The sequence below is a fragment of the Coregonus clupeaformis genome, chromosome 7 (genome assembly GCF_020615455.1).
Source record: "Coregonus clupeaformis isolate EN_2021a chromosome 7, ASM2061545v1, whole genome shotgun sequence".
Classification (NCBI taxonomy): Eukaryota; Metazoa; Chordata; class Actinopteri; order Salmoniformes; family Salmonidae; genus Coregonus; species Coregonus clupeaformis.
Genome location: NC_059198.1, coordinates 70,152,353 through 70,169,336, shown reverse-complemented (window position 1 = coordinate 70,169,336; position 16,984 = coordinate 70,152,353). Strand labels below are relative to the sequence as shown.

Sequence of the window (16,984 nt, the reverse complement as noted above, 5' to 3'; positions counted from 1 at the left end):
TACATTTGTAAAAAAAAAAAAAATGTCTCTATTTATAGTTACTATAAGTAATGATCACGCTTGTTACCTGTTACTATATTTTACTTTATTGTCTTAAAATGAAGTATACATATGTATTGCCTTCCCTCATGGGAGCCTTTTGGCAGTAACTTTGCTTTCTTTCATCCTGATCAATTTCTGTCTCTCCCTTTCCCTATATCTCTGTATGTCTCTCTCTCTCTCTCACACACACACACACACACACACACACATCAATCACAGAATCAGTCACAGAAGCCACAGCCATACACCTGCCCTGAGCGCCACACGCGAGCAGTCTTTCTCTCCAGCAAAACCACTTCCTGATCGTGCTACCCTGCCCTTCTTTTCATCTGAAAGGACTGTGGTCTCAGAGCATCACTCTCAACCACCAACCGCCCAACACATACAGGGGGAGGAGAGCAGCACACATACAGGTGTTCTGCCTCTGGCACAACAGGCCAGCCATGATGACAACAATAATGATGATGATGATGATGTCAAAGATGATGATGCAGAAGTATGTTTCCTACAGAGTGATGTTTTTTGCCTTTGACCTCAATATACAGTGCGCCCCTCAAAAAGGGTAAAAGGTCATATCTAACGCTAATGATTAGACAGGAAATATTCATACCTGTGAGAGAAGGCTCTCTGCTGAGAACCAAATCACACAGAGGCTTATTGTTTGAGATATTGCTACATTTACAGTGTGTCGTGTCCCGGAGCTTTTGATGTTTATCTCTGATCACAGTGATTAGACATTAACATTCTCTGCTCTAACATAATGAGCTCTGCTCTATTAAAACATCCAACAGGCCACAGGTTGACATGAGCAGACTGCTGACTCATATAGGACCCCACCTAATGACTGTTTATCAGCATTTACCTTTATTACATATAATTGCTTACAATAAGAGGGGGGTGGAGAGGGAGAGAGAGAGAAAGGACGGGAACGCAAGAACAAGAAAACGAGATGGAAGAATGTGTCATTTACCTGCGAGCCGGACGAGGGGAGAAAGAGAGATATGGAGAGAAACATAAAGAGAGAGAAGTAGATGGAAGGATGAGAGGGGGATCGTTTGGAGCCCAGGAGGCTGATCCCCTGCTGCTGCTGTTGTTGTTTTATAATGAACTCCTAAAGCCTTCATTTCCCCCCACTGCCCTGAGTGGAGGGGGCTGCTGAGTCCACTGCCATCTTCTCACGCACAAGCCCCCAGGAACAGGACTGAGGCTGCTCAGGGTTGGGAGTCTGGGGAGCTTCAGAGGGGGGTAACATGCGTGTGTGAGTGTGTGTGAGTGTATTTCTATGTGCAAACTGAAAACAGCAAGGTGAGGGAAGATAATTGTTTTTGCATATGTGTGTGTTTGCGCCTTGCACACCTGTGGTTAGCATAATGAGAGTGGTGTGTGTGTGTTTATAGTCCCAGTGTTCATGTGCGGGTGGCTGGATGGGCTCAAACTCTTCACTGTCATCTTGAAACACAACAGAGGCGTGAATGACATACACAATGTGTCAGTAACACTATCCCTTGTGTCTGTGTTGGCCGGGTTCAGTGGGCGGTGACTATGCTCTGATGGATGAAGATTAATTGAGCTCTGGGCTTGGACATTTTGATACATGTATTTGTATGATACATTTGCGTTGCTTAGCGAATGCCCTTATCTGTAGCAACATACATAGCTGTCAGGTTTATATATTACTTATTTGTACAAGTACAGCAGATGTTAACTGGAGCATAGCAGGTTATGGTAGCTAGGTACCTCGCTCCAGGATACATACATACATATAGCAAGGTCCCCTCCTGTAATTTGAACCCTCGGGTCAAAAGTCTAGTCACATTTCCTCCTCTAAGTAGAGGGTACTGCAGCATAGCATCAGTGTGTATGCCCAAACCACCAAACCAGGCCACACCCTACCAAGCCCTGGCAAAATGGAAGTGATGAAGAGATGAACAGAGAGATGGATTATGAAGGAAAGCAGGAGAGAGAGAGAGTGTTGGGGAATACGGCATGGGGTAGGAATTTGGAATGTGAAATGACTAATGCAATTGCTCAACCCACAACAAGAACATGCAATGCCTAGAGCTATGACAGGGCTGAGTGCATACCTCTATGGAGGGGCCTACCACTGAAGTATAGGTGGCTGGATGTGGAGTTATTACTGGTGGTTGACTGGGAGGGTGTTGAGGAGTTTGGGTACAAATAGGTGTTATGTTGGTGGGTAAGGGTAACTACAGGTAGAACTCATGAAAGTCCCACGTGAGAGAATACCTATGCTGTGTTTGTGTTTTGTATCACTGATTTTTCTGACATTGTTTTCTGACAGTTTCATGTCTCAAACAGTACAGCCTCCCGTGCAGGGTTGAAGTGGCACCCTGAGGGAGACCATGCGGTGCATTGGAGACCGAGCCAAGACCTCAGAGACAAGTACACAGAGGAGAGAAACATAAATCGACAGTAGATATGATGCAGGACAGATGAAAAGAACTGCTTTAGTGAATTCATTTCACACACATGAAATATGTATCAACCCCTACAAAAAATTTCCATGAATTATAATCCACATAATAATTCACATTTCCTGTTGCTGCAGGATTATTTTCCTGCTGTAGCAAACTGGCTCAAATTAAAATCCTACATCTGTAAGCCCTTGGCAATCCCTTCTTCCATGGCTGAGGGCTGCTGAGGGCTGGCTAAGGGCTGGAAAACTGGTAGGGGAGGCTGTTCCCATGAGCCCCATGGCTGCAGTGGAGGAACACCTGGAGCACCAACACAGCTGATTGCACTGCAGCTATGGTGATAGGAGACCACGATAAGCCCCCCTATACCTCCCTATCTGACTCTCCCTGCCTCCCCCTTTCTCTCAGCGCACAATATATATACACACTCACACACTACATTGACACTCTCACACAAAACCCTCACACATTCACATACTGTACACTACATACGCACACACACACACACGCATACCGACAACACAAACACACACATACCGACACAACACACACACACACACAATATGCTGCTGCTGCTACTCTGTTCTTTATTTCACTCTTATTATTATCCATCCTGATGCCTAGTCCCTTTACCCTGCCTTCATGTACATATCTACCTCAAATATCTCATACCTCTGCACATTGATCTGGTACTGGTACTCCCTGTATATAGCTCCTTTCTTGTGTATTTTATTCCTCTTGTGTTACCATTTTCCTTTTTATTATAATTGTTTAACTCATTGGGAAGGGCTCGTAAGCAAGCATTTCACGGGTTAAATCTAGACCCGTTGTATTCGACGCATGTGACAAATCAAATTTGATTTGACACACACACACACACACACACACACACACACACACACACACACACACACACACACACACACACACACACACACACACACACACACACACACACACACACACACAGTGTAGGCCTGACCTCCATTACAAGCACAAACAAAGCTTTCCCAGATCAACAAAGTCCAGAACAGGAAAATAGAGATAAGGTCCAGAGCTCTGTGTTCTCAACACATGACATCTGGTGGTGCTATGAACATACATATATTCATACTGTATGGGATATTTACATTAATGTAGTATCACCTGAAATTCTATTTGATTGTGAAACTAAGATTGGCAATACATTCTTTTTTTAGAGAAAAATTACCCCATGTATAGATATAGGATCTTAATTTGAGCCATTTTGCTACAGCAGGAAAAAAATCCTGCAGCAACAGGACATGTGAATTATTATGTGGATTATAATTAATGGAAATGTTTTGTAGGGGTTGATAAATTTTTCATTAAGGCAAATCGAGTCTGACATTTTAAAGTGGAAAATACAAGTTTGCATTTCCTGCTGTGTGGGGAAATTAGTGATCAAATTAACATCCTACATCTGTCAAATTAAACCTCTAAGTTATTGGATAATAATCAAATACGTGGACACATAAAAGTGGTAGTTTTGATATCTACATTTTCATCATAGAACTAATTCCCCCAATTCATTCATTTCAGTATCACAAGTAAAGTATTCATCAATCTATCATCTATCTTTTCTTTTGACTTTCCCAAAACCACATTTTAAGACTCATTGACACGTATGACTTGATGATGAGAGTGTGGTTAAACCCTAGTGCATGACTGTGGATCGGAAGCTGTCACTCTGTGTAATGCTACTGGCAGGCAGGGGAAGCCTGGTGAGGTGCTCTATGGTGCTCCTCTCTGTGCCATGTTGCTGTTTACCTTCTCTCCCTGGGAGAGCAGAGAGCAGGGGGACGGCATGTCATCCAGTCATGGGGGTGGACGTGATCTCTCATCCTCACCGAGACAGCACAGCGGATGCTCCGGGGTCTAGGTGTCACCACTCCTAGGTGGTATGGCCACAGGGCTGTGTGTGTGTGTGTGTGTGTGTGTGTGTGTGAGGCTGACAGCTGCATGATCCATGCTCCCTGTGCTCTCTCAGGCCAGAAAGGCAGCAGGTAGAGAGAGAGAGGGGGGAGAAGGAGAGGGCGCGCTCTCTCACCCCTGTGCTCCATTACAGCCAAAGAGCAGCAACAAATGCCAGTCGAACCCCTCTCCTTGGTCCCCATAGACCTTATGAATTTTCCCCCTCCTATTTGACAGGCACTCATCTGCTATCATTCAACCTCTCATCACGGCTTCAAAGACAAGCGGATCATTTCCCTCAGGAGAATGAGAAGATCAGTGTTGCCTTCCAAAAAATGACTGGTATCCAAACATCGTTGCCCTGAAGCAATTTAGCTCCTCATAATTGGGCTCTTCATTTTGTCTCTCCGGGGCTATGATTGTAGAGTTATAATGTATTATTTTGCCTGAGAAGGATCATTCAGTGCATTAAATATAAGTGATTTAATAACATATCATTTTCCCTTTATGTATAAAACAAAGGCATAGGGGACTCATTCAATGGGACGGGTGAGTTCCTCCACCTAACAACAGTGCTGCTGCCATGGTGTCTAGCCAGGAGAGGGAGACTGATCCGGCTCAAAATCCTCTCTAGTTCCAGGAAACTGCTTTTGACAGCCCCAGGGGTCCAGCCCTGGCATCAGGAAATAGGGTGCCTTACTGCTGGTTCAGAAAAGGGGCCACACACACACAGGGCTAAACATCTCCACCATCCAGCTTCACACTAGACCTATCCTGAAAACCTCAACAACAAACCCTAATTCAACCCTACCTACACAGTCCTTCTTTGGCTCTTTCCCCATAGGTGGGTTCAGTGACTGATGACATTGAGAGCTGAACGTAACAGAATAGGGGAGTTTAGCAGGAGCGGGGTTGAAACGGACACATGATGATGACTTGGTCAATCAGAGTGAAGCGAGCATTCTCCACACCTGGAATCTAGGTGTCAGTATCTGCCTGTAGTGCTCAGGTGTGGGGGGGAAGACCGGTAAGCTCTGCTCCTCCTTTCTCCAGGGCTGAAAGATAGAGGACAGACAGTGAGGACCCTACGACCTCAGAAGGGAGGCAAATACGCCCCACATAATCTGCCAAAGGGCTCATAGGGGCCCTTCCTCTCCTTCTCTACTTGTCTGAGCTACATGTTAAAACTGCACATATCCCACCACTGCCCTGGGGAGGTGTTATGACAACCGAAAATGGTGAGCAGCAAGAGCAAGAAGTGGCTTGAACAGGAATCATGTTTTTTGACATGTGGGGGTGGGTTAAAACAGGCCTCTGTTGAGAAGCAAGTAGCCTGGAGAGACAAGTGTCAACCATCAACCAACAGGCTCAGCAAACCATCTCTCTCATGATAGGTCGGTTGTGCTGTGTGGGGTAAACAATAACACATTATAGAGACATTAAGAGCCAATTCCCCTGAACATATAGTATCTGCCAATGGGACACCTGCACTTGTTTGCTGCTCTGCTTATAACCTCATGCATCCTCAGTGGTAGGCTGATGGAGCGTAGGAGAGAGAGAGAGCTGATGTGAGGTGTGGTTTTGTAGGGGTGCCAGGGATTGCCCCAGGATGATTCTCTCTTCTGGATCACTAAGGATCCATTGTTAACATCTCAGGGGGGGAAAAACACCACTCAGTCACAGCATAATTCTGAGAAATCAAACCACGTCTGTTTCACACACTTATTGAAAGGGAGAGCGAATTTGATGGGCAGCTTAACAAACAATCTGACACCTTACCTCATCCTCATTCATCCTGGGTGCAGCCGTTTGTGACTTCTCCCAATTTCATCTGCCCGTGGAAAGTTTGATATCATTATTGTTGGTATGTCTGTATCCGCGGGCAGAGGAGGGAATCTGGGACGGACAGACAAGTGTATTCCGACACCAATCTGTGGAAAAAGGGATAATTAGACAAAGCCAGGGTGAGCTGACAAAACTTCGCCTGGAGACGTCTTCTCATTAAGTCTTTCCAGTTACATGTGTCTCCCCGTCAACAGATGAGCCTATGCCTCACTCAAGCCCTGGTCGGATTGAGGGGGAGAGGATGGTTTTTGTTTCAACAGAAAGCACACTGTCAGTGATTCAGCTTAAGGGTATGATATATGACATTAATGTCAAAGCTGACAATTGATGTAGTTCAATAAGTCTTTTACTTTTGTTATGGTAGTCTAAGCATCAAATGAACCAAAATAGAAACATGATTTAAAAGCATCACTCAAATCTAGAAAGCTCACTTCCACTTCATAAATATAGGCTATTATCATGCCTTATTTTAGTGTTGAAAGATAGTGAAAGGTAAGAGAGAAAACATGATGATATGCATAAAATTGCATTAACTTGAAATAATTTTATTTAGCCTATTTCCTAAATGTTCTGCTTCTACATTATGTTTGATTGGAGCTGTCGAGCTACCTGTACCTGCCTCGTAGTGTCGCTGCAGCAGTTCTTTGGCTTTAATCACTCGGTGGAACTTCCGTAATGCCATTTCCGTACACAAATCTTCTCAACTGATGACGTGTGCATTGCACAAAAATCCACTTGTTTTTAGTTTCAGAATAAAACCGGCTAAAGGTATTCCTCTATAGACCGAGGGTATTTTTTGTGGATTGTGGCTTGAAACATAAAGGAAAATGGAGACATTGTACCATCAAACAAATAAGTGAGTGTTTCTGTTCTCTTTTTTTAACAGTCAGCTAGCTAGCTCACTTGCCTTGACGTACCGTTTTTGTAACTAGCTGGCTAGCTAACAACAGACACTGTCATTTCATGACAAATATATTTGTAACTAACCCCTTCAATTAGTGGTCATGATGTCAACAGGAAACTAGCTAGCTAACTAACTAATAGATAGCCATAGATCCATGTCCAACAATATTAAACTTATCACTACTGTAACGGTACGCCGCGTTCAAAACTGAACTCAGAAATCTCCGACTTCAGTTCGTTCAAGACTACTGGGAACTTGGAAAAATCGTTTTGAAAGGTCATCCAACTCGAATTCGAAGTCAGGATCTCGGGCATCTTTTTAGAGTTCCGACCTTCCGACCTAATTGTTTATTTTTTTTTCTAGTTGTCTTGAAAGCGCCATGGATTCACTGTCTGTAGCTTACGTATGTATCTAGCGTGTGTATTCAATTGCCACATACCACTCAGTCTAGTTCCTTGTGTATTCCATAGACCTGTATCTAATATTACGTTTCCATAGAGCTTCCATATAGACCAATGTTTAATATTTATGGTAGCCTAGTATATTTGAGGAATAATTATATATCTTTGCTCTTTGTCCTTTTTGATCAGGCAAATCCAGGAGGTGCAGTCGTACATGGGACGCCTGGAGAACACAGATCGTCAGTCTGTCCACTGTGAGTTCACTCTTTCTAAATAATTTATCTTCTGCATTCAATGGATGTTGCAAGTGTCAACCTTTGTTCCACCACCCATCCTATCTACACTGAATAAAAATATCAATGCAACATGTAAATTGTTGATTGCATGTTTAATGAGCTGAAATAAAATATCCCAGAAATGTTAGAGATGCACAAAAAGCTTATTTCTCTAAAATGTTGTGCACAAAATATCAAGAAGCTGATTAAACAGCATGATCATTACACAGGTGCACCTTGTGCTGGGGACAATAAAAGGCCACTCTAAAATGTGCTGTTTTGTCACACAACACAATGCCACAGATGCGTTCAATTGGCATGCTGACTGCAGGAATGTCCAACAGAGCTGTTGCCAGAGAATTAAATGTTAATTTCTCTACCATAAGCCGCCTCCAACATCGTTTACAGAATTTGGCAGTACGTCCAACTGGCTTCACAACCGCAGAGCACATGTAACCATGCCAGCCCTCACATTCTTCACCTGCAGGATCGTCTGAGACCAGCCACCCAGACAGCTGATGAAACTGTGGGTTTGCACAACCGAATAATTTCTGCACAAACTGTCAGAAACCGTATCAGGGAAGCTCATCTGCGTGCTAGTTGTCCTCACCAGGGTCTTGACCTGACTGCAGTTCGGCGTCGCAACCGACTTCAGTGGGCAAATGCTCACCTTCGATAGCCACTGGCATGCTGGAGAAGTGTGCTTTTCACGGATGAATCCCGGTTTCAGCTGTACCGGGCAGATGGCAGACAGCGTGTTGGCGTTGTGTGGGCGAGCGGTTTGCTGATGTCAACATTGTGAAGAGATTGCCCGGTGGTGAAGTTATGGTATGGGCAGGCATAAGCTATGGACAACAAGCACAATTGCATTTTATGGATGGCAATTTGAATGCACAGAGATACTGTGACGAGATCCTGAGGCCCATTGTCGTGCCATTCATCCGCGCCATCACCTCATGTTTCAGCATGATAATGCACAACCCCATGTCGCAAGGATCTGTACACAATTCCTGGAAGCTGAAAATGTCCCAGTTCTTCCATGGCCTGCATACTCACCAGACATGTCACCCATTGAGCATGTTTGGGATGCTCTGGATCGACGTGTACGACAGCGTGTTACAGTTCCCGCCAATATCCAGCAACTTCGCACAGCCATTGAAGAGAAGTGGGACAACATTCCACAGCCCACAATCAACAGCCTGATCAACTCGATGCGAAGGAGATGTCGCGCTGCATGAAGAAAAATGGTGGTCACACCAGATACTGATTGGTTTTATGATCGAGGCCCCTACCTTTTTTTAAAGGTATCTGTGACCAACAGATGCATATCTGTATTCCCAGTCGTGAAATGTATAGATTGGGGCCTAATGAATTTATTTCAATTGACTGATTTCCTTAAATGAACTGTAACTCAATAAAATCAATAAAATTGTTGCATGTTGCGTTTATATTTTTGTTCAGTATAATAAGATACCACTGTCAGAATGGCTTTGCTCTCCTGAAGTATCAGCTGGAAATTCAGATAATTATAAATACATGATCAATTCTGAATTTACAACTAGGCAGCATGTGCATCTGAAGGAGGAAACCGTTTCCTTCTCCCTTCTTTTCCCCTTTTCCAGTGTTGCGCAGCCCTTTTAGCCAGGCTGTACCCTGCCCTCCCTACTGATTGTTTTGGGAGGTGGGCAGGGCGGGCGGTGTTCTGTGAGCCAGGCTGGTGCCAGGGCAGGAAGCAGAGGGGTGGGGGCAGAGGGACAACTGGGAAGGCTTCTCTAAAGATAATGGTGGCAGCCAGTCGGCCACCCAGTCGTGACAATGACATCATCTCGCATGTTAGAGGGTGGAAGGATGAAGGATGCAGTACGCGTCCGAGCGAGGAGTCACTCAGTCAGGACAGGAGAGGGAGAAGGGTGTGGGTGGGGGACAAGATGGTGCTAGTCCTTTTAAAGGGCAGATAAAAGCTTCCCACAAGCCTAGTGCTGCTGTCACCTTGGAATCAAATGCTATCTAGAATCTCAGCAGTCTGAGAATGAAACGGGTGTAATGATGGATATCTGACTTCAAATAAGAATCAGTTGCTGATTTGCCTTTATGAAGAGATTATGTACAAGGCCCTTTGTTTCAATGTGGATTAACTTTCTCTGCAAAGTTTGAGGAAATAACACATTTGCTTTCATCACTCTCTTGGATTCACCTGAAACTGTGGGGCTAAATTCCATGGTAGTATGGAATGGGGAAACTAACTACAGTATGACAAACCACTGACATAATCTGGCTTGTCTGATTTATTCTAATGAACATAACATAAAAAAAAGAAAAAAAGATTGGCCTATTTGGGGATTGAAACAACTGTTCAGGGTTGTGTTTTTAATTGTTTCTGTATGTGTGTGCGCCCTCCAGTGTTGGAGAACGAGCTGCAGGCCAGAATCGACCAGATCTTCAGCCATTTGGAACGTCTGGAAATCCTGGCCAGCAAAGAACCGCCAAACCGCCGTCAGAACGCCAAACTGTGAGTACTCATAAACTGCATCGTTGACCCAAATCCGCCAGAGATGGCGTGGCGATGAATGTTTCATAAAGATGGGTGGAACCGGGACGAGGTAGCAGCTAGATGAAACAGGCAGTGTGTTGCCCTGTGGCGACGTGGCTCTGTGAAAACATTCCCTTGGAAGCCCCGTCATCACCGGCATTCCTGGCGCGTTGGGCAAGGCGTCACTTCAGAGCTGGGTAAACAGGCCCCAGGGGACACACTGCTGCGCCCCGTTCCACAGCTCTCCTCTGATCTCAGGACAGCTACAGTACACTGGGGCCGCAGGGCTGAGCCACGAACAGGTGATGCTCAGGAGGAGAGGGAGAGAGGGGTGGCGGGAGACTGGCCCTCAGTGGTTTCAGCCAGGTGGAGAAGTGGAGAAGTATGTCAGATGGGGAAGAAGGGAGGCATGTTGACTTATCTTAGTGACGATAGAAAGCTTTTATTGAGAACTAGAAGACATCCATACAGAGCATACCAAGGGAGATGTCATGAGTTAGTGAAGGAGTGACTAAACCATAGCCCTGAAATGCTGGATGGAGCTGGAGGCAAAGGCTGACATTTTTACCCTGTGAGATTTCCTCTGCCATTATTCGGCTGGGGTAAGAAGAATGTGGTCTCTGTCTGTGTCCCGTCCGCAGGCGGGTAGACCAGCTGAAGTATGATGTTCAGCACCTCCAGACGGCCCTGAGGAACTTCCAGCACCGCCGCTACTCACGAGAGGCCCAGGACCGAGAGAGGAGGAACTCATGAGTCGTACCTTCACCACCAACGTCAGTAGTAGTGGCCCACTCCAAAACCACATATAATCATCAGCAACTATTATGTAGCCTACAGTAAAGTCTATACTCATGTAATGATAACCTTTTAAAAAATCACCTAAAACATGCTTACAAACTTTGCTTGACACACCATAACTGGTGTAACATGGGCAATAAAACCTAAATACATTTATTGAGGGAACATTGTTGAGATGTTACCGGTATTGTCCCCTACAGGATGCAGACACCTCCATCCCCATAGACGAGACGTTGCAGTTAAACTCCAACCTGAACAACGCACACAGGGGCATGGACGACCTCCTGGGCAGCGGCAGCAGCATCCTCACCGGACTCAGGGACCAGAGGGGCACGCTCAAGGTGTGTGTGTGTGTTTCCCGCTTACGAATCAAATATGATTTGTCACATGCTTTGTAAACTACAGTTGTAGACTAACAGTGGAATGCTTACATACGCGCCTTTCCCAACAATGCAGAGAGAAGAATTATAGAAAATAATAACACGAGGAATAAATACACAATGAGTAAAGATAACTTGGCTATATACACGGTACCAGTACCGAGTCCATGTGCAGGGGTACGATGTAATTGAGGTAGATATGTATGTTTAGGTAGGGGTAAAGTGACTAGGCAACAGGATAGATAATAAGCAGTAGCAGCAGCGTATGTGATGAGTGCAAAATGCAGATAGTCCTGGTAGCTATTTGGTTAACTATTTAGCAGTCGTATGGCTTGTGGGTAGAAGCTGTTCAGGGTCCCGTTGGTTCCAGACTTGGTGCATCGGTGCCGTGCAGTAGCAGAGATAAGTCTATCACTTGGGTGGCTGGAGTCTTTTACTATTTTTAGGGCCTTCCTCTGACACCACCTGGTGTAGAGGTCTTTGATGGCAGGGAGCTCGGCCCCAGGATGTACTGGGCCGTACGCACTACCCATACCAAGCGGTGATGCTGCAAGTCAAGATGCTCTCAATGGTGCAGCAAGTCAAGATGCTCTCAATGGTGCAGCAAGTCAAGATGCTCTCAATGGTGCAGCAAGTCAAGATGCTCTCAATGATGCAGCTGTAGACTTTTTGTTTTTGTTGTTGACACCTTGCCAAGGAACACTGACCGTGACAGGGCAGGGCAGATCCCAGTCGATGTAATCAGTATTCCAAAACAAACCTTGGCTGAACCAGTTTCTGTCCTCTGTAATGATCACTATGTGTAGTAGAAGTGTGTGTGTGTGTGTGTGTGTGTGTGTGTGGTCGTCAGTAGCAGGCTGAGTACATATTTCCAGGGAGGAGAAGAGATGGTGTTCCTGGTGGAGGCTGCTATGGGCCTCCCTGTTATCAGGGCGTCTGGTGATCAGATGGGCTGGCCGTGAGAAACAGCTGAGGGAGGACAGAACGGCTGGGTGTGGTTCCTCAGACAGCCTCTCCCTAATCAGTTGAATGGAGCTTTGTCATGACTAGGCTAAATGCAGGTTATGATACTACTGTGCATACAGTATTCCCACAAACAAACAGCAATGAAGCAGAATAGCCATTAATAACTAACTTCAGCTTTTTCTTCAGGAAACAACAGCACAATCAATGGAACTTCAGCAGCTAATGTTTGATTGCTTTTCTCCTCTCTGTCTTCCCTAAATCCAGGGGACCCATAAGAAGATGCTGGATGTGGCCAACATGCTGGGTCTGTCCAACACAGTGATGAGGCTGATCGAGAAGAGGGCCACCCAGGATAAGTTCATCATGATTGGAGGGATGCTGCTCACCTGTGTGGTCATATTCCTGGTGGTCAAGTACCTGGGCTGACCATGACAGCATCTGCAACCACAGTTTTGCGATGGTCTTGGACATTTTTGCACAATAAGCCCATAAGATACGTGAACGGTGATAAAATAAGCTTGTCTTCTAATCGGAGGGTTCCTTGAAAGTATTGGTTCCGATCAGAAGGCAAGGAATTATCAGTCTTTTAATTTCCATGGGTTTTGCCACCCACTTCTATTTCAACCACTCCGAGTTGTTTGCACCAGTAAAATGGGTGTTAAGCGAGACATATACACTGAGTGTACAAAACATTAAGGACACCTTCCTAATATTGAGTTGCACCCCCGTCTTGCTCTCAGAACAGCCTCAATTCATCGGGGCATGGACTCTACAAGGTGTCGAAAGCGTTCCAAAGGGATGCTGGCCCATGTTGATTCCAATGCTTCCCACGGTTGTCAAGTTAGCTGGATGGCCTTTGGGTTGTGGACCATTGTAGATACACACGGGAAACGGTTGAGTGTGAAAAGCCCAGCAGCGTTGCAGTTCTTGACACAAACCTGCCACCTACTACCATACCCCGTTCAAAGGCACTCTTGTCTTGACCATTCACCCTCTGAATGGCACACATACACAATCCAAGTCTCAAGGCTTAAAAATCATTTTTTAACCCATATCCTCCTTCATTTATACTGATTGAAGGGGAATTAACAAGTGACATCAATAAGGGATCATAGCTTTCACCTGGATTCACCTGGTCAGTCTGTAATGGAAAGAGCAGGTGTCCTTAATGTTTTGCGCACTCAGTGTCTATACTTTTAATTTTACTTTAAACTGAACAACGTGGAACCTTGCAACCATAATTCCAGCTCACTGACCTCTGCCGGTCATCCACCCGACAGCCTCTGTGTGAAGGTGAAGCTGTAGGTGGGTGAGGAGGACATTTCAAATGACTGGTTACCTTTTTTCAAACCAATTCTCCTTCAAGGTCCACTTGCTTGCCTTAGTCTCCCCTATAATGAGCAGTTCTCCATTGCCTTGCCTTGTGGATGGTATTCAGTGTGGTTTCATATTGATCATCTATTTGAAGCATTATTTTACTGTTTACTGCCATTGTACCCAAATGAGGATGATCCTTAAATGGACAGAAAAATAGTTCTCTGGAAATGGATGAAAAGCTGATGCTGCACCTTACCTCATCACACATCCTAACGATGCTGCCTGGAGAATACTTATGTCAGTTTAACAAATACATGTATGTAGTCCAGGGATGAAGTGTGCAGTAACAGGGACCTGTGCGCAAGCTACAGACAGATACAGTAAGAACAAAACAAACATGGAGAATATTTCATCACAGTTTTTGTCAAGTTTTGTGAAACTATCTGAACAAGGTGTATTGTTGCCACACTTTCAAAATGTAAATTATCTGGACATTTGCTTGGCCCTAGTCTCACTATGTGAGTGCAACCAAGGTTCAAATTGTAATTCTCTGAAAATACATTAATTTAAAAAACAATGAGTCTTAATCTGTCTCTGAAGTGTACATTACTGTCCATGTAATCTAGCAATTGAATTAGGTATAGGTCAAAACTAACAATGGATATAAAGCATGCCCCATAGTTTAAATAAATCTCTCCTGAGAAAATGTAAGAGCCTGTCATACAATATGGAGTTTAAATGTACAACAGTAAAGCTATTGTTTGGAGGGCTTTTCCTTCCACTGATAGAAATATAATTACTGGAAGCTTTCAAGACTGTAGTACTTGAGGAGCCCTAGTCTGGGGCCCTAGTCTGGGGCCCTAGTCTGGGGACCTATCCAGACTCCATGCCTCCTGAGTGGGCATAGGAACCCCTACCATCACATTTTAGTCATTTAGCAGACACTCTAATCCAGAGCGATTTACAGTAGTGAGTGCATACAGACTTAACAGTAGTGAGTGCATACATTTTCATACAATCCATTTATCACACATTTATTTCAAATACAATACTGGGATAGCAATAAGCACACATGTAGTGTTCCAGCAGGTAGATATGGAACTATGGATAAAATAATCTCACTCCTGGACTTGTCTTGATGTACAGCTTGCTGTAAGTGAGGCTACATTAACCTTACTGAGCTCTGGTGCCATCTAGTGACAGCTCAGCATTCCATAACCTTCAGAGGACAGTCAAAGCAGATGTAAAATCCAGGAGACTTGTCCTATAGTCTAAAAGGGCTGCATGCAACATGCAGTCATCTCAAGAAGCTTGTACCGTGCATAAGAAATTAACTTTTCATTGCAATTTCAGAAGCGGTCTGCCACATTATGTAAAGAATGCATGTCTGTGCTGGTATTTATTACTATACAGTGAGGGAAAAAAGTATTTGATCCCCTGCTGATTTTGTACGTTTGCCCACTGACAAAGAAATGATCAGTCTATACTCTTAATGGTAGGTTTATTTGAACAGTGAGAGACAGAATAACAACAACAAAAATCCAGAAAAACGCATATAAAAAATGTTAAATTGATTTGCATTTTAATGAAGGAAATAAGTATTTGACCCCCTCTCAATCAGAAAGATTTCTGGCTCCCAGGTGTCTTTTATACAGGTAACGAGCTGAGATTAGGAGCACACTCTTAAAGGGAGTGCTCCTAATCTCAGTTTGTTACCTGTATAAAAGACCCCTGTCCACAGAAGCAATCAATCAATCAGATTCCAAACTCTCCACCATGGCCAAGACCAAAGAGCTCTCCAAGGATGTCAGGGACAAGATTGTAGACCTACACAAGAATGAAATGGGCTACAAGACCATCGCCAAGCAGCTTAGTGAGAAGGTGACAACAGTTGGTGCGATTATTCGCAAATGGAAGAAACACAAAATAACTGTCAATCTCCCTCGGCCTGGGGGCTCCATGCAAGATCTCACCTCGTGGCGTTGCAATGATCATGAGAACGGTGAGGAATCAGCCCAGAACTACACGGGAGGATCTTGTCAATGATCTCAAGGCAGCTGGGACCATAGTCACCAAGAAAACAATTGGTAACACACTACGCCGTGAAGGACTGAAATCCTGCTGCGCCCGCAAGGTCCCCCTGCTCAAGAAAGCACATATACAGGGCCGTCTGAAGTTTGCCAATGAACATCTGAATGATTCAGAGGAGAACTGGGTGAAAGTGTTGTGGTCAGATGAGACCAAAATCGAGCTCTTTGGCATCAACTCAACTCGCCGTGTTTGGAGGAGGAGGAATGCTGCCTATGACCCCAAGAACACCATCCCCACCGTCAAACATGGAGGTGGAAACATTATGCTTTGGGTGTGTTTTTCTGCTAAGGGGACAGGACAACTTCACCGCATCAAAGGGACGATGGACAGGGCCATGTACCATCAAATCTTGGGTGAGAACCTCCTTCCCTCAGCCAGGGCATTGAAAATGGGTCGTGGATGGGTATTCCAGCATGACAATGACCCAAAACACACGGCCAAGGCAACAAAGGAGTGGCTCAAGAAGAGGCACGTTAAGGTCCCGGAGTGGCCTAGCCAGTCTCCAGACCTTAATCCCATAGAAAATCTGTGGAGGGGGAGCTGAAGGTTCGAGTTGCCAAACGTCAGGCTCGAAACCTTAATGACTTGGAGAAGATCTGCAAAGAGGAGTGGGACAAAATCCCTCCTGAGATGTGTGCAAACCTGGTGGCCAACTACAAGAAACGTCTGACCTCTGTGATTACCAACAAGGGTTTTGCCACCTAGTACTAAGTCATGTTTTGCAGAGGGGTCAAATACTTATTTCCCTCATTAAAATGCAAATCAATTTATAACATTTTTGACATGCGTGTTTCTGGATTTTTTTGTTGTTATTCTGTCTCTCACTGTTCAAATAAACCTACCATTAAAATTATAGACTGATCATGTCTTTGTCAGTGGGCAAACTTACAAAATCAGTAGGGGATCAAATACTTTTTTCCCTCACTGTATGTAATCTGCCTATAATGTACCATACTGGAAGTACCCAAACTGGACATTTTTTCTATGTATTGCTTGCAACCCCTTAGTCATACCACTGCAAACTTTTCACTCTTCACCAGCTAAACATAGTTAAGACAGACAGACATG

The 16,984-nt window shown here is 44.6% G+C and overlaps 1 pseudogene; it reads left to right on the top strand.

Annotated features, from left to right (window-relative positions):
* The first annotated feature begins 6,938 nt into the window (after positions 1-6,938).
* On the top strand, positions 6,939-13,249 carry LOC123491336 (annotated as a pseudogene).
* Positions 13,250-16,984: the final 3,735 nt, after the last annotated feature.